The sequence below is a fragment of the Cavia porcellus genome, unplaced genomic scaffold (assembly GCF_034190915.1).
Source record: "Cavia porcellus strain 051 isolate PalLab524CR breed Dunkin Hartley unplaced genomic scaffold, mCavPor4.1 scaffold_30, whole genome shotgun sequence".
Classification (NCBI taxonomy): domain Eukaryota; kingdom Metazoa; phylum Chordata; class Mammalia; order Rodentia; family Caviidae; genus Cavia; species Cavia porcellus.
In genome coordinates, this window is record NW_026947513.1 from 22203719 (window position 1) to 22220886 (window position 17168).

General features: G+C 37.1%; 1 long non-coding RNA gene across 2 annotated transcripts in view; it reads left to right on the top strand.

Annotated features, from left to right (window-relative positions):
• The window catches only part of LOC111757303 (uncharacterized), a 160597-nt gene that overhangs the window by 131077 nt on the left and 12352 nt on the right, over nt 1-17168 (top strand). For both annotated transcript variants that reach the window (XR_010044725.1, XR_010044726.1), the window contains exon 4: nt 10846-12910. This is a non-coding gene — a long non-coding RNA (uncharacterized LOC111757303). The remainder of the gene's footprint in view (nt 1-10845; nt 12911-17168) is intronic.

A 17168-nucleotide genomic window follows, 5' to 3' on the forward strand; every position in this document is an offset into this window, starting at 1 on the left:
ATGAGCAGCTGTTTAAAAGATAGCAAGACATCTTATGGAAGCCATTATGCACTTACTATTGGCTTGTTTTGATATCCTTTATTGCATTTATTGTTTCTATTCTGTTGTTACCTTTTTTTTTTTTTTTTTGGTACTGGGGATTGAACTCACTACTGCATGCTTGCAAGGCAGGTGCTTATGCTGCTAAGCTAAATCCCCAGCCCCTGTTACCTTTTTAATATGTCCAAAGGTGGTATCTGCAGCCATATTGCAGACAACAAAGGCATTATGGTAACTATTGTTGTTTTCATAAGGTTTGAAAGTCCTGTATCACTTATTCAGGTTTATTTTGATTGATTTTATTCTGTTTCATTTTCCTTGGTTTTATCCTCTTTAAAATTAAAAAAGTAAAAACAAAATAAAAATATCAATGACAAAAATAAATTTAAAAAAAACATAAAATGAGATCCTAATTGATTCTGGGAAGTATTTCCCATGCAGTTTAATTTTTGTTCATGAATTCTTTACCTACCCATATGCTGTTGAGATTTCTATCTATGTCTTCCAGCAGATTTAGTGTTTCTGTTTTAGTAGCTAGATCTTTGATCCATTTTGACTTTAGTTTTGTACACAATGATAGGCATGGGTCTAGTTTTAGTTTTTGGCATATGGGAAGCCAGTTTTTCCAGCACCACTTATTAAAGAGGCTATCTTTCTCCCAGTGGACCTGTCTGGCCCCTTTGTTAAAGATAAGGCGGTTGAGTGTGTTTGTCGTATCTTCTAATCTATTCCACTGATCTTTAGGTCTGTTTTTATTCCAGTTCTATGATGATTTTATCACAGTAGCTTTGTAGTATAACTTCAAGTCAGGGATTGTGATGCCTCCTGCCTTGCCTTTGTTGCCCAGAATTGCCTTTGCTATTCTGTCTCATCTGTTTCCAGATAAATTTTAGGAGTGATTTCTGTAGATCTGTGACGTATTATGCTAATGGTATTTTGATTGACATTGCATTAAATCTGTATAACAATTTTTGGAGAATGGCCATTTCCACAATGTTTGCTCTTCCTGTCCACGAACAAGGAATGTCTTTCCATTTTCTGAGATCCTCTTTGATTTCTTTTTTCAGAATATTGTAATTTTCACTGAAAGTACCTTTTACTTCCTTTGTTAGATTGATTTCTAAGTATTTCATTTTTTGATGCTATTGTGAAACATGTGATTTCTCTTATTTTTCTCTTAGTGAGGTTTTGTTTGTGTACAGGAATGCTATTGATTTGTGAGTGTTGTCTTTGTATCTAGCTCATTACTGAATTTTGTTATTACATCTAGAAGTCTTTCAATGGAGTTTTGGGGATCTTCTATGTAGACTATCATGTCATCTGCAAATAATGATAATTTAACTTCTTCCTTTCCTATCCTTTTTCTTTTTATTTCTCTCTCTTGTTTAATTGCTCTGGCTAAAATTTTCAATACTATATTGAATAGAAATGGTGATAAAGGGCAGCCTTGTCTTGTTCCTGATTTTAGAGTGAAAGCTTTCAGTTTTTGACCATTTAATATGATACAGGCTATTGGTTTATCATAGATGGCTTTTATCACATTGAGGTAGAGACCATCTATTCTTATTTTCCATAGAGTTCTTATCATGCATGAGTGTTGGACTTTATCAAAAGCTTTTTCTGCATCTATTGAAATGATCAAATGATTTTTCTCTTTGGCTCTATTGATATGATGATGTATTACATTTATTGATTTGTGTATGTTGAAACATCCCTGCATTCGTGGGATGAATCCCACTTGATGGTGGTGTATAATCTTCTTGATAACTTACTGCATTCTGTTTGTCAGCATTTTATGGAGAATTTTTGCATCTATGTTCATTAGGAAGATTGGCCTGTAGCTCTCTTTTTTTGTTGGGTCTTTCTTTGATTTTGGTATTAGGGTAATACTTGCTTCCAGTAATGAACTGGGGAGAACTGCTTCCCTTTCAATTTCATTGAAGAGTTTGAGGAGTGTCGGCATTAGATCTTCTTTGAATTTATTATAACATTCACCTGTGAATCCATCAGGACCTGAGCTTTTCTTTGTTGGTAAGGTTCTAATTAGATATTCCATTTCATTAACTGAAATTGGGTTATTCAGCAGTTTTACATCTTCTTGAGCTTTAGTATTTAATATGTTTCTAAGAATCTGTCCGTTTCTTTCATGTTATCAAACCTACGAGAGTTGAGATTTTCAAAATAAGTGTTGATGATCTTCTGTATTTCCACAGGGTCTGTAGTGATTTCACCCTTTCCATTCCTTATTGCATAAATTTGAGGTGTTTTTCTTTTTTAAAATAAGATTGGCTAGTGGATTATCAATTTATTTATTCTTTCAAAGGACCAGTTCTTTGATTCATTAATTCCCTCTATTGTTTTCTTAGTCTTTATTGTATTAATTTCTTCTCCAATCTTTATAATTTCCTCCCTTCTTTTGGCTTTGGGCTTGAGTTGCTCTTCCTTTTCTAGATGTTTGAGGTGTAGCATCAGGTTGTTTATTTGTATTTATTCTGTCTTCCTGCAGTGGGCGTTCACCGCAGTAAATTTCCCTCTGGGAACTGCTTTCATTGCATCCCACAGGTTCTGATAAGTTGTATTTATATTTTCATTTACTTGTAGGTATTGTTTAATTTCTTCTTTGACCCATTGATTGTTCAGGAGTATATTATTTAATTTCCATATGTTTATGGAATTTTTGAAGTTTCTTTTGTCAGTAATTTCCAGTTTTATGGCATTATGATCAGATAATATGCATGGGACAATTTCAATTCTTTTGCATTTATCTAAGCATGTGGTATGGGCTATGATATGGTCTGTTTTAGAGAAAGTCCCATCAGAGGCTGAAAAGAATATATATTCTATTGTTGGGTGGAATACTCTGTACCCATCTATTAAGTCCATTTGTTCACAAGTTTGATTCAGTTCTTCTATTTCTTTGCTGATTTTTGCTTGATTGATCTGTATTTTTGTGTCAATGGAGTGTTAAGGTCTCCCATTATAATTGTGTTATTGCTGATGTGATTTTTCATTTCTATTCATATTTGTTTTATATAGCTGGGTGCTCCCAAATTTGGTACATATATATTTAAGGTTGTTATTTCTTCCTCTTGAAGTTTCCCCTAATCAGTATGTAGTGACCTTCTCTGTCTCTTTTGATAATTCTTGGTTTGAAGTTCACAGTGTTTGCAAACAGAACAGCTATACCTGCCTTTGGGGGGGGGCATCCTATTGCATGGAGTATTGTTTTCCATCTTTTGTCTTTCAGTCTATGAATTTCCTTTTGGGTTAGATGGGCTTCTTGTATACAGCATATGGTTGGGTGTTGTTTCTTGATCCATTCTGCCAATCTTTTTCTTTTAATTGGTGAATTGATGTATTTTAATGGTTATAAGTGATATATATTGACATATTTTTGTCATGTTATCTTTCTGCTGTTGGTTCTTTACTTTCCTCTCTGTTTAATTATTTGCCTTGCTTAGTGGTTTTTTTTAAGAGAATAAAGCTGAATGAGACAAAACAAAATGGGTTCAGTCAAAACAAAAGTACATAACAAAAGTACATGGGCATAGATAGTACATGACTTAAAACCAAAATACAAGGTGATCAACAGTGTTTACCATAATGCCTCTTGTTATTTTCAAAAGAATTGCCCATATCATCAGGCATGATAAAATTGAACAAAACAGTACAAAACAAAATCAATAAAAATGAAACATTGGAGACATTATAGGACTTCAAAAGATAATAGTCAAACCAGAATGGGTATCATAGTGAATCTTACTGTCTTCAAAGTAGTTGCCTATACCGTCAGACTTGATGCTGTCAACAAAACAGATTCAAATAACATCAGTCAAAACAAGACAGTGATCAGACAAAACAGATCCAAATAAAATCAGTCAAAACAAGACAGTGAAAGCAATACGGGGCTTCAAATTAAGTTATTAGGAAATCAAAATTGGTTACTATAGTATGTCCTACTATCTTTGGAGTAGCTGTCTATGCCATCAAATCTAGCACAAATAGACAACTGGAGCAGAATATAACCAAACTAAACAGAGCAATGAAAACAATATGGGTTTCAAATCATGATAGAATATTAACAGTGGCCACTGCTTTCTCTTCTTAAACAATTCCTCCCCCTTTCACTTTCACAGGGTGCATTGTACATTTCATATACCACTCCTTTAGTTTTTAGATTAGGGAGACCTATTTGCCTAAGTGATTCTGAACTTTTTTTTACCCCTAAGCATGATTTCAAGTTGTATCCATTTACCTACAAGAGCCTCAAGGACTTCCTTCCATATAGCTGAGTAATTTTCCTTTGTATAAAATTGTCATGTCTTTTCTACCAATCTGCAGCTATGTGCAAGCTACACCCACTTTTTTTCTGGTTCCCTGTCACATAGAGCATTGTTTTCTCATTTTTTACTTAGTCATTAAACCCTCTTTCAGGTTAATTATATTTCTTATATAGAACATCTTGATGGACCCTCTCCTGATCCACTCTGCCTGTGTTTCTTTTTATTAGTGTATCAAGGCCATCTGTGTTAGTAATTATGTCCAACCTTCTCTGCCTTATCTCTGCCATGCTATTTTTCTGCCATTGGTTGTTTATCTTTCTCCTTCATTCCACTGTCTGCTCCATTCAGTGAGCTCTCTATGCCACTATTCCTGAAACCACGGTCTTTTTTTCTCTCTCCCTAGAATGTCCTTCAGTATTTTTTGTAGGGTTGGTTTGGTTATCATGAACTCCCCCAGTTCCTCTTTGTTGTGGAATCATCTTGTTTCTCCATTAATTTTGAGAGATAGTTTTGCAGAGTACATGAATCTGGATCGGAAGTTATTTTCTTTCAGGACTTGGAATACTTAACTCTAAGCTCTTCTTGAAGTTTGTGTCCAAGTTCATTTGATGGTTTGTGTCCAGAAGTCTGTCATGATTCTGATGGGTTTTCCTTTATAAGTGATCTGTTTCTTTTCTCTGAAAGCTTTTAATATTCTGTTCTCATGTTGAGTTTCTGAGATCTTGATTATTATATGCCTGGGTATAGATCTATTTTGGTTATAGCTGGCTGGAAATCTGTATGCCTCATTGTCTGAATTTATTTCCTTTTCCTATGCTTAGGAAGTTTTCTTTAATTATTTCTGTAAATAGCCTTTGTATTTTATTTGTGTTTACCCCAGCTTATTCACTCACATTTTCTATGCTTAAGTAATAGATTCTCTTGTCATCTTCTAGCCTTTGTATTATAACTTCCTGGGTCTTTGTTATTTTTAAGAAATCTTTTCTTTCATGACCACAAGTTGCAAATCTGTCTTCAAGGTTTGACAGTCTAGCTTTAGTTTCTTTCAAGCAGTTTTTCTAGCTTTCAATGGAGTTTTTAATTTCCTGGTAATCTCTTTGAATCTGTTTCATGTATTCTAAATTTTTTTATATTCTTCATTGATGATTTCCCTCCTTTTTCTATGCTCCTCTATTCTTTCATCTGTGTCTTCTAAAGAAGAGGTGCTTAGCATTTCTTTTATTTTCTTATATCTTCCTTTACTTGTAATAGTATTTCTGTTTTAAGTTCTCTTATAGTTTCTCAAAGTTATTTCTTTATGTCAGTTGCTGTTGCTTCAGAAACTGCAAGTGTGAAACTCCTGATCTCTTCTATGTTTACCTCTCTTGGACCAGTACTGCTTGGGTTGGAGACCAGAGACTGCCTTTTGTTTCTTCCTCTTGTCACATTCCTGGTTTCTTCCAGACAAGTGGGTAGTAGGGTTCCCGGCACTTTCTGTATTGGTTATAATTACTCTGAAGTGTGCTGGCTAGGGATTTCTGTTGTTTGCTGCTTTCCCCAATCTGCTGGTGACTACTGGAGTATAAGCAGGGGTAGGGCAGGCTGGGCCCTCCCTCTTGAGCTGGTTAAACACAGGGAGTCTTCACCATATAGTGTGTGCCACGTGGGTGGGGTTAGTTAGGGATAGCTTTAGGAAAACCTTGGCATTGGGTATTGGACTGTGCATGGGAGCTGGGGGGACTCAGTCCAAGCAATTTTCATCAATTTGCTCTGCACTAGGAGTGGCTGAATGAAGCCAGCTGCAGTTCTGGTTCCAGGCTTATCCTGCTTGACTCCAAAATGGCACCCAGCCAATTACCCACTCCCATGGGAGGACTGCGTCCCCCACACTCACTGCTGGACAGTGCAGTTCTCTGGTCCACTGCTCCCCTCTGTCACTGTGTCTCCCTGTTGAGGCCTTCAGGCATGTCAGCCACCCACTTCACCATGTGTCTCCAGATTCCAGTGGCGCTTCTCACACAGTGAGACTGACTCTGGTGAGGGCACTTCTGGCTACCACCTTCTGTTTTTTTTTTTTTTTTTTAATTCTTTCTGGGGGTTTCAATTCTCACTTTAGTTTCTTTCTGGGTTGAGGGGACCCATTTCTTTCCTTCTGGTCTTCTGCAGAATGCTATGTTCCAGCATCTGGGCTGTTTCTCTCAGAGAGGCTATTTACTCTGCTGCTTACTATTCCACCATCCTCCTAGAATCCTGTCCCAGTCCATTTAGGGACGGGGGCAAAGCAAAATGATGGACAGGGGCAGAGAGCAGCTGACTGAGCTACACTCCCTCCAGCCAGCATGGGGAAAAGTGAAGGACAGATGATTCCTATCCGTCACTAGGAGTGTGAGTGGAAACAGGGGTGAGGAAGGAAAGAAATGAAAATGTGTTTATTTTTCTGTTGGTGTTCTTAAAGTTGTAGTTATTTTTGTGTCTATCTAGAATATATTTTAGTGTTCTTTTCAGGGTTGGTTTGGTGGTCATGAAGTTCTTCAGCTGTTCTTTATCATGGCATATCTTATTTCCCCATTGATTTTGAAGAATAGTTTTTCAGGATACATCAGTCTGGGTTGGAAGTCATTTTCCTTTTGGATTTGAAATTCTTCGCTCCATCCTCTTCTTGGCTTCCTTGTTTGTGTTGAGATGCTGTCATTCTGAATGGCTTTGCTTTATAGGTGATTTGTTTCTTTTCTCTAATAGCTTTTAATGTTCTGTTCTTAGGTTGAATCTCTGGGGTTTTGATTATTATATGTCTGGGTGTAGATTTATTTTGGTTATGGCTAATTGGAGTTCAATATGCTTCACCTATCTGTATGTAAGTTTTCTTTCCCATGTTTGGAAAATTTTCAGCTATTGATTTCTATAAATAGTCTTTTGATATCATTTGTGTTGCCACTTTCTTTGTCATTTATACCTATTAATCTAAACCCCAGCCCCTGCTAGTTCTTTCTTATATTGTTCATTCAAGGCTTCAATTGTTTTGCTGTTCCTCTACTTTTTAAACTATGTTTTCTTTAGATGTGTTCAACGTTTCTTTCATTACATTTATCATTTCTTGTTTTCCCTGGGAGATTATTTCTGATTTGAGTTCCTTTATAGATTCAGGAAGTCATTTCTTTACTTTAGTTGCTATCATTTCAGAAGTTTCAGGTATATGACTTATATTTTCTTCTATTTCCATGTCTCCTAGGCTTGTTTGGGATGGGCTGGAAGTCTGAGATTGCATTTTGCTCTTTTGTTTTGTCATTTTCCTGTATTTCCATGGGGTAGTTGAATGCAAAGTCTCAGTTGTTTCTTGGATTAAGAATGGCTGACTATACTGCAAGTAGTTTCCCAGTTGAGTGGGGGAGTGATAGGCAGCCCTTACTGGGTCCCTAGTGGCACTTAAGATTCTTAAATGGAAGGAGTATGCTGGATAAACCTTCAGCACACCCCACATGGCTCACCAAAGTTCCTCAGCTGCTTGAGGTCACTGTACAGGGCTCTACCAGGTTCTGAGTGGTGTACCAAGGCTGAACAGTAGATGGAATATACTGTGCAGGCCTGCAGCTCATGCCACGCAGCACACCAAAGCTCCCCAACTTCTTAGGGTCTCTGGGTAGGGCCTACCAGGTTCCGCACAATATCCTAAAACTGCACGGCTTGGTGGAGTTCACTGTGCAGGCCTTCAGCTTGCATCATCCAGCCCACTGAAGTTACTGGGTTGGGGTCACTGGATGGGGCTCAAGCAGGACCCAAGTGACAAACCAAAGGTCCCAGACTGTTTGAGAATGTTGGGTGGGGCCCTACCAGGTTGTGAGAAAGGTTCTGCGGCTGCACAGCTATTTAGAATTTGCTATGGAGGTCTTTATTTTGTACCACTCAGCACATGGTGGCTCTCTAGGTTTAAGGAAGTTTTCTACCCCAAATAATCAAGCCTTAGATACCTGTAAGGCATCATTTACCAAATGTTTCACTATAAGGATAATAGAAACACATTTTACATGATAATTCAGCATGCTCATAAACACACAGGCTAATAACTAAAACAGAAATACATACTGTGATGTGCATAAATTTTGAAATCTATGAATTTTATAAATTTTGAAATCTTTGAATTCATTTGGATCATTTCTTTCCACCCCCTAAGTTTTGAACAAGTTCACTAATTTTTTTCATGACTCATTTATAGGTTATGTCCAATGGAAATGCTATATAGCACCTCCTCACTTGTTTAAAAAGCTCTAATCTCTGGAGAATTACACCTTGGTCATGGTGGTGGTCAACTTTTCACTGCTGTGACAAAATAAAAACTGAAAGCCAGATGTGTTCATTTTGGTTCATGGTTTCACAGGTTTTACGCCATGGTTAGTTGATTCTGTCTTGTCTGTGCCTGTGGTGAAGTAGAATACCGTAGGGGAAAGGCGCTGTGGAGCAAAGTTGCTCAACTGGTGGCATCCAGGAAGAGGGGTCAGAGGGAGACAGGAAGGAGTCAGGAGCAAGATATCATCCCGAAGAGTACACCTCCCTTCAACTAGCTCTACTTCCTAAGTTTCACTTCCTGTCATCTTCAAATAATACCAATCAAATCACAAACTCATCAATGGATTAATCCAATGATAATATTAAAGTTCACATGATACATTCATTTTCCAAATTCCCCACCTCTGAACACTGCTAAACTGCAGACTGAGCCACAACACAAGCCATTTCATATGCCATCCATTACAGCCATAAAGCAGTCCTAAACAGTGAGTATCTAGACCTAATTCTCTTTGTAAGAAATTAGAACTTCACAGAGATGAACATAACTCTTGGGTCTGACAGCTTTCTAATTTGCTTCTGGTCCCTGAATTATTGTGACTAACTTTTCTAGCCCTTTAGGGCGTGAGTTATCCTGGAATGCGACAAACTATTGTGTCCAGGAAGACTACGGTTAGGAAGATGGCCCTCCTGGAAGCACAAGGCTTCTTATTTTCTTCTTTGATCTTTTCCCTATTGCTCTGGCCAGCTTTGGGGAAAGAAATCTCATCATCACATCACATAATGGTCTTCTTTCAGATGTCTTCCTCTTGTGCCCAGCTATACTTTGTCTCCTTTACTAGCAAATAAATCCTCCTTCAAACAACTCCTAATCCATTCCTCCTCAAGAAATCCTTTCATGACACCCCAAAGTCAGAATTAGGCTTCACCCAGACTGACAGTGCCACTTACCTCTACCATCACACTTAACACATGGCATCGAAACTATTTGCCAACTGAGTTCCAGGTAAATGAAATAATTTGAAGAAAGGAATTACATCTTTTATCTTTATATTTCAGTGCCAAATAAATATATAATAGATGTTTGTTGAATGAATAAATAAGATTTATTGACTTATTGTCATCAAACTATTCCAGACCTTAGCGATCTCAAATCTTCATCACATTCCACACAAAGTGATTGAATATCGACCCTTTGCCTTTGCTTTGAATTTAAAAGAAAAATCTTTTGAAAATATGATGTGTGGCTGTACAACACAAAAATAGATTCTATAATTCTTACATAGAGTCTCATTATTTTATAATCATCCTTCACAAAAGAAGGTTTGAAATGGCTGAGTTATACTCAGCACTGAACAAATGCTTCAGGAATCATAACTTGTTTGTTACTGTAAGACCAATAGTTCAGTTGAAAACACTGGAAAGAAACAGGTTAGTCTGTAAAACTTTTGACAGTAATATACATGTAATACCAAACATTACTATCATTTTATAGTCCAGAGGATTGAACCAAAGGCCTCATCCATGCTAAGCAAAGCTCCACTACTAAAGCCCAAAATATTTGATTTAACTTCTGTTAAAGCTGTACCTGGTTTGTTCCTATATCTCGGTGTTCAAGATCTATTTTTCAGTGAAATCTGTATGTGTGTCCTCTGACACTCACTTTTGACATAAACCTACCACATACATAAGACACTGTACAATTTACTTAATTTCACAATAGTTTATTGACTACTTTCTCTTCTAATTGTGCTAGTGTTGTGATCCAGTTATGGGACTCACATATTTTTTGTTTCCTAGTCAGTCATTTCTTTGTTCAACACATATTATAAACCTTCCACATAAGTTCATAAGGTGCTGCTGTAACAGCTATAGGAGGAATGAACGATCAACGTGTTCTGGATTTCATAGAAATCATCATTGTGCTATGGAGATAAGATACACAGTCACAAAGTGTTTAGTGTCAATAAAGAAGTTTTAATAACAGGATGTGCCAATAAAATAAAAGTCATCTTATGCTAAGTCATGTCTTCCTTGACTCTCTCTGGAATTCAGGGGTCCACAGTCTAACAGGCTGTGTTAGAAAAAGAGAGACTTCACATGGGTTAGTATTAGAAAACTGGGCAATGTAGTGGCCTCAGTTACAAAGTCTGTATTTACTCATAGAATTATCAAGTACAAATATGGGAATGCATGTTAAAAGGACAGTAATAAAGTGCTCAATTTCCATTCTGTTTCTTTCTCTTTCTTTCAAAACCTGTAGAGAACGCATCCTGCATTCCTCCCTTTTGGAAGAAATACCCTCAGTGGGCTTTGGGGTAACAGTGCCAGGTAAGCAGAGTAACTCTGACTGTTCCTTAAAAGTGGGCAGAGAGAAGCAGCACTGGCCATGCTCTCAGAGAGGTCCAGAGAGACTTCCTTCTACCCTGTCATTGGGAACAAGAGCTGAAAACAAGAGAAACTATATACGGGCCATCCTGAAGGAAGATCACATGACTCTGATTTTCAGCTGCCCCTTCTCCAAGTTTCCGAAGAGGTCTCAGCATCATTCTCAAAAGTTTCTTCTACCAGCCATTCTTCCTGAAAGAAAGGACCAAGGAGAAGTAAAGAAATCACCAGTTTCCTCAGCCTGAGAGTGTAGTAGGTGACTATAAAAGTCCCCTCATCCCTGTGGCAGGGAAAGGAAATGCATTCTGCACCCACCTCCTGGCCTAACTGGGGGAGGCTGTAAGATACTCTTGTAGAAACAGGAATGTCTGCAGTCAGAAAACTGTACCTTGCCATCTGGGCTGCCATTGTCCCCCTAGAAGCTGCTGCTGGAGCTGAATGAGGGGTTCTGAGGGAGAACTTCTGAGAACCTGAAAGTGAGGATCAAACTGAATCACAGAAATTAATGCTACTGCTCTTCAGGAAGTGTGGAGAACAGTAGAACAAACCTGGAAAGAACAAAGTGAAATCCACCCGCATTTCTTAGAGGAGTCTGGAGGCCATGGAGAAATAGAGAAAGACCCGAGTGCTAACCAAGGTTACCAGGAAAGAGGTTAAAGTTAGAGGAAGGGCCAGGGCAGGGAACCCTGGTAGGTAGCTGCGGCATCTGGCCAAGCACTGCCTTAGAGATGTGGCTAAAGGCATGGATTCCAGATGGGGCTTCTCATCATGATAGTCTTAGAGACAGAAGAGCTGGGGTGAAGCCAAACACCACCCCAAGAAAATGACTTCCATCATCACCACCGGGTGCTACCACCTAAAACCAGCCTAAATCAGAATAAGGTGTAAGACCCTGTAGTGCTGTGCCACTCTCCCATTAGAGAGTCAGCCTCAAGCAAGGGGCTGGAGATGCTTCAGAGCCACACACTTCAGGTTCCTCAAGGTTCTCACCCAGTCTGCATTTAAAAAAAGACAAGAACTGAATTTTGAGAGCTCCTTTGAGCTAGGCTTGAAACTAGACTGGATTCATTATTTTTGAGACAAGCTCTTGCTATGCAGCCAGGTTGGTCTTGAATTTATCTTCCTGTCTCAGCCTCCAGCGTGTTGGGATTGCATATACTGTAACACTCACCTTGAATTGGACTTTTAATAATCTAAATTGCTTGAGATTTATAAAATCTGCACACCATATCATTAAGGAACAAGGGAGAGAATGTAATAAGCTCAATTGGAAATAATGATGGAAAAATATGAAATTTCATATTTATACTACTATGCCAGTCTTTAATAAACTTTAGGCCCACTCAGGAGACACATGCACGTAGTGCTGCTTATGTTCCAGAAATGAATGGGCTTGGACCAGGTGCTCATCAGCAAGGACAAAGATCAGAAAGTTCCTCCCCAATGGTCTCCAAATAGGATTCCCAGATCTCTCCCCACCCCAAGCAGGAAAAAGAACTTGGAGAATGAGAACTTCAATTTAATTAAATCAAATTGAGTTTAATCCTGTATTCTCTTAGTTAACTTTTCTAACACTATTTCTCCAACCATAAATTGAACTATTTTTGTGAAGTCATTTTTGATAAAATAGTTTTATGTTTATAAAGCACTTAAAATAGTTACTGTCATATTTTATAAATAGAAGAAATATAAAGCAATAGATGTTTCCTGCTTTTCCAAACTTCTGGGAAAAAAAAGCAATGCTTTTAATTTCTGATTTTAAGGAGATATTGTCCTAACAACATGTAAAAAGCTGAAAAAAAAATGAAAAATTGGCAACTCTTCTTAGATTATCAGAGAACTGAAGTTTTAAACTACTGCTCCCAACATCAGAGGATTTAAAGCATCACATGTCAGAGCAGAAACCCTCAAGAGAAATCTTCATAAGAACCAGTGCCCAGGTAAGACAATCTAATATGTAATTGATGAATTTTCTGGAGACTGTATAGACAATTTTCAGAGTTAAAAATCCCAGGGGAAGATAGTCATATGGAAGTGCTCACATTTTTACAGAGTTTACATACATGCTTATGAAGACTTCACAGTGAATACTTGAGAAAAATCCAGTCATGTTCCTGGTTTGAAATGGAGAAGAAAAGTGATCATTTGGAAGAACTCCATAGCTTTCTGTTCTTGGCAGCGTCTTTTCTTAGGAGAAACTATTTTACCAGTCTAACCCACTGAGGCTTCATCAGTGTCAAATCTTCCTGGGGAAAGGGAGATACTTAGTGTCTTAGTTACTTTTTACTCGTTGCTGAGACAAAATACCTGAAGCCCAAGTTGGGAAGGAAAAGATTTATTTTTTACAGTTTTTGGAGGTTTCAGTCCACACTCAGTTGGCTCCAAAGCAGGCGGGCATGGCTGGGCCGCAGTTCATGGCAGCTGCAGACAGCAAGCAGGAACCAGCAAAGAGCAAGACACACCTCCTTCCTGCCATTACATCACATCCTGGCTCCACCCCTATGTGGGTGGAGCACTGACACCATCAATCCAAGCAGTAGACAATGAAACAATCACAAAAGCTCAATGCAAACTCATGAGGCCTGGGGGACACAGACATAAACCATGACACTTAGGTCAAGTTCCACATAGCCATTGTTTTTCACTTGAAGGGGAAGAAATGAGAAACACTTGTAAAGTCTACAGTCATAGGGCATAGAATCACCAAAAGACTGAAACTTAATAGTAATGAGACTCTAGAATACCTCCCCGTCTTCTCCCTCTCTACCCTACATTATCAAAGGGCTCTTTAAATTCCGTTAACTTAGTAAATCTTTTTTTTTTTTAATGTTACGTTGGGAATAGCCATTGAACTGGGAATAGCCACTGAACTGAGCTAGATCCCCAGCCATTTTTAAAATTTGTTTATTTTGAAACAGGGTCTCACTAAATTGCCAGGTTAGGCTCAAATTTGATGCTTCTTGCCTCAGCCTCCCAGAGGGCTAGGATTACAAGTGTGTGCCGCCATGCTCAGCTGCAGTATATGACTATATTTTTTTGACAAAAATATCCCTAAACCAAACCAAAACAAAGAAAATCACAAAGCATACTAAAGGGCAAAAACAAAACACACACACGAAAAAGAAAAGAAAAATACAATTTGAAGAGATTAGATAAACATCAAAACCAGCGTCAGTTACTGTAGGTAGGATTGCTGGAATAATAATCAGACTGGAAATTTGTTAAAATGATGATTAATATGCTAGCAGTTTTAATTGAAAAAAACTAGACAACAACAGATGTATAATATAAGCAGAAAGAAATAAATTCTAAGAATGAAAAATAAATTCTAGAGATCAGAAATACTATGTCAGAGTGACATATGAGTACCTTTGATTTGCTGATTAGTACAATGAATATGGCTGAGAAAAGAATCACTAAGCTTGGGGATATGAGAATAGAAACTCAAACACTGAAAACCAAAAAAAAACAAAACCAAAAAAGGACTGAGGAAAAAACAGAATATTCAAGCTGAGATAACTATACACAGCAATATCAGAATAAGTAAATGAAACAGAAGTAGTATTTGAAATAACCGTGACAGAGAATTTCCCCAAATTAATGTCAGAAACAAAGCTACAGATCAGAAAATGCCATGCATGATAGATGCCTCCCAAAACAATACCTAAGCATATCATTATATTCAAAGTTCAGAAGGATCAAAGATAAAATCATGAAAGAAGCCGGGTTAGGAGAAATACCAGAATTACGAATAACTTCTTTAAAATAATTTAAACAAAAACAGAGTAAAATTAAATAAATGGGAAAAAAAATCCTGACCTAGAATTTTTGTACCCACCCAAATTGTCATTCAAAAGGGAGACAGAAGTAAACTTTGTTTTCTCAAACAAAAATGGGAGAATTTGTTGCCGGTAGACTGGTCTTCCAACAAATGATAAAAGTTCATCAGATTAGGTCACGAACTCAGAGTCAGGTAGAAGATTAAGGCTGGGACAAATCCAGTCAAACAACTGGTTTCTGTTAAAATCATGGTGACTCAGGCAAGCCTACCCATAGAGCACAGGATGCAGGATGATTCTGCAGTTTCTGACCACTCTATGTGGGACCAATCAGAAGAGTGCCACTTTCAATTCTTCTTTACATATGACATAAAACCAAGTAGTCTTCCATAGGACAATTTAAATACAGCACCAGGCCAAAAGAGTTTTCCAGAGGGCAGCCAACCCAATACCTGATTTGCATGAGGGAGAAGTCAGTCCAGGAATTCCAGACACAAAGACCTTTTCCTTTATCCTTGTGGCCACTGTAAGTCTGATCACTGGCCTGCTCTCACTCTGCAGAGAATGCATTTCTTTTCTACCTTCATACATATACATATATATAGTATATTGTAAATATATATACAAACTATATATACACAAAATATATATGTATTATTGTATATGTGTGTGTGTGTGTGTGTGTGTGTGTGATATTGTAAATACACTGGTGAAGGTGTGAAAGAACAGAAAATCTAATTCATGGTGGGAATGCAAAATGGGATAGCCATTTTAGAAGACCATTTGACAGTTTCTTTTTTTTTTTTTATTTAAAGGGGAAAAAAAGAAAGGAAATAAAATAAAAAATAAAAAAGCAGTAAAAGGGTACAAATAATACAGAATTTCAAGGAAAAAAATACAGTAAGATAGGTTACATATTGTCATCTTTGAAATAGTTGTCCAAATTATAAAATTAAAGCATGTAAAGGGAACATTCATACAATGAGATTGCAGACAGTGCCAATCAATGATCCAACAAAAGTTCAGTAATATGGATTTCCATCCTACACACTCAAACATACATGCAGTTATATCCCTTAGACCACCTTCCTTTCCTCTCTTTTTAATAACAATTACGCTTTTTGGGTTTTTTTACTCCCACAATTCTTATTATTTTTTTGGAGAGAATAAAACCTAACGTGGCTAAACAAAACAGAGTCGGTTAGAACAAAAGGATGGGCATAGTACATTATGTAAAAATAGAATATCAGGTGATCTAAAATGGTTACCATTGTGCCTCTTGCTATTTTTTTAAAAAGTTGCCTATATCGTCAGGTATAATAGAATTGATCAAAACAGTACAGAACAAGACCAATAAAACCTTCACTGGAGACCTTACAGGATTTCAAAAGAAGATAATAGTCAAATCATAATGGGCATCTTAGTGAATCTTATTGCCTTCAAAGTGGTTGCCTATACCCTCAAACTTGATACTATCAAACAAAACAGAATATAGTAAAATCTGACAGAACAAGATGGGGAGAGCAATACTGGGGTTCATGTCAGGTTAATAGGAAAACAAAAAAGTTACTATAATATATCCCGTTATTTTTTAATTTAGTTTTCCCTTAATTGAAAAAAAATGTAAGAAAAAAATAGATTAATTTTTAAAAAGGGTGGGATTGAGGTAAAAGAGGACATTGTATTAGAACAACACAGGTCAGAACCAAGCAATTTAAGCATCATTGTGTATGCTTAAATTGTATACCCTGTGTATACCCCAGATAATCTAACATAATAGTAGTCACCCTAGTGCCTCCTTCCTTGAATTATTTGAGTATAACTTCATATATTATAGCATCAAGCATATCAAGGCAGTCTGAAGCTATTCAAGAGAATGAAGAAATTACAGGGTATTTAGAACCAGTTAACAGAAAATGAACAATGGTTTCTATATTATCTCTTTGCCTATAAAAAATTTTGTTTATACTATCGCATATAGTAAAATATAGTAAGATACCACATGTTAAAACCAGTGGAAACAGATGTACAACAGCTTGATGGGACTTCAAAACAAGATGATATTAAATCAGCACTAGCTTTTATGATGTGTTGTTTTCTTCAGAATAGCTATTCGTACTATCACTGATACTAAAATCGAACAACCCAGGTTAAAACCATTGCAATTAATGAGTGATAACATTATATGGATTCAAACCAATATGATTGGGAATCATGATTACCACATACTTTTATCTATTCTTATCATTTCTTACACTAGGGAAACTATTTGGTATTGATACATATGAGTTTGATTTATTTCACTTATGAGTATGGTCTCAAGCTGGGTCCATTTATTTATAAATATCTCAATGTGATCATTCTTTATAGTTGAGTAGTACTCCATTGTATAAAAATACCACAACTTTTTTATCCTTTC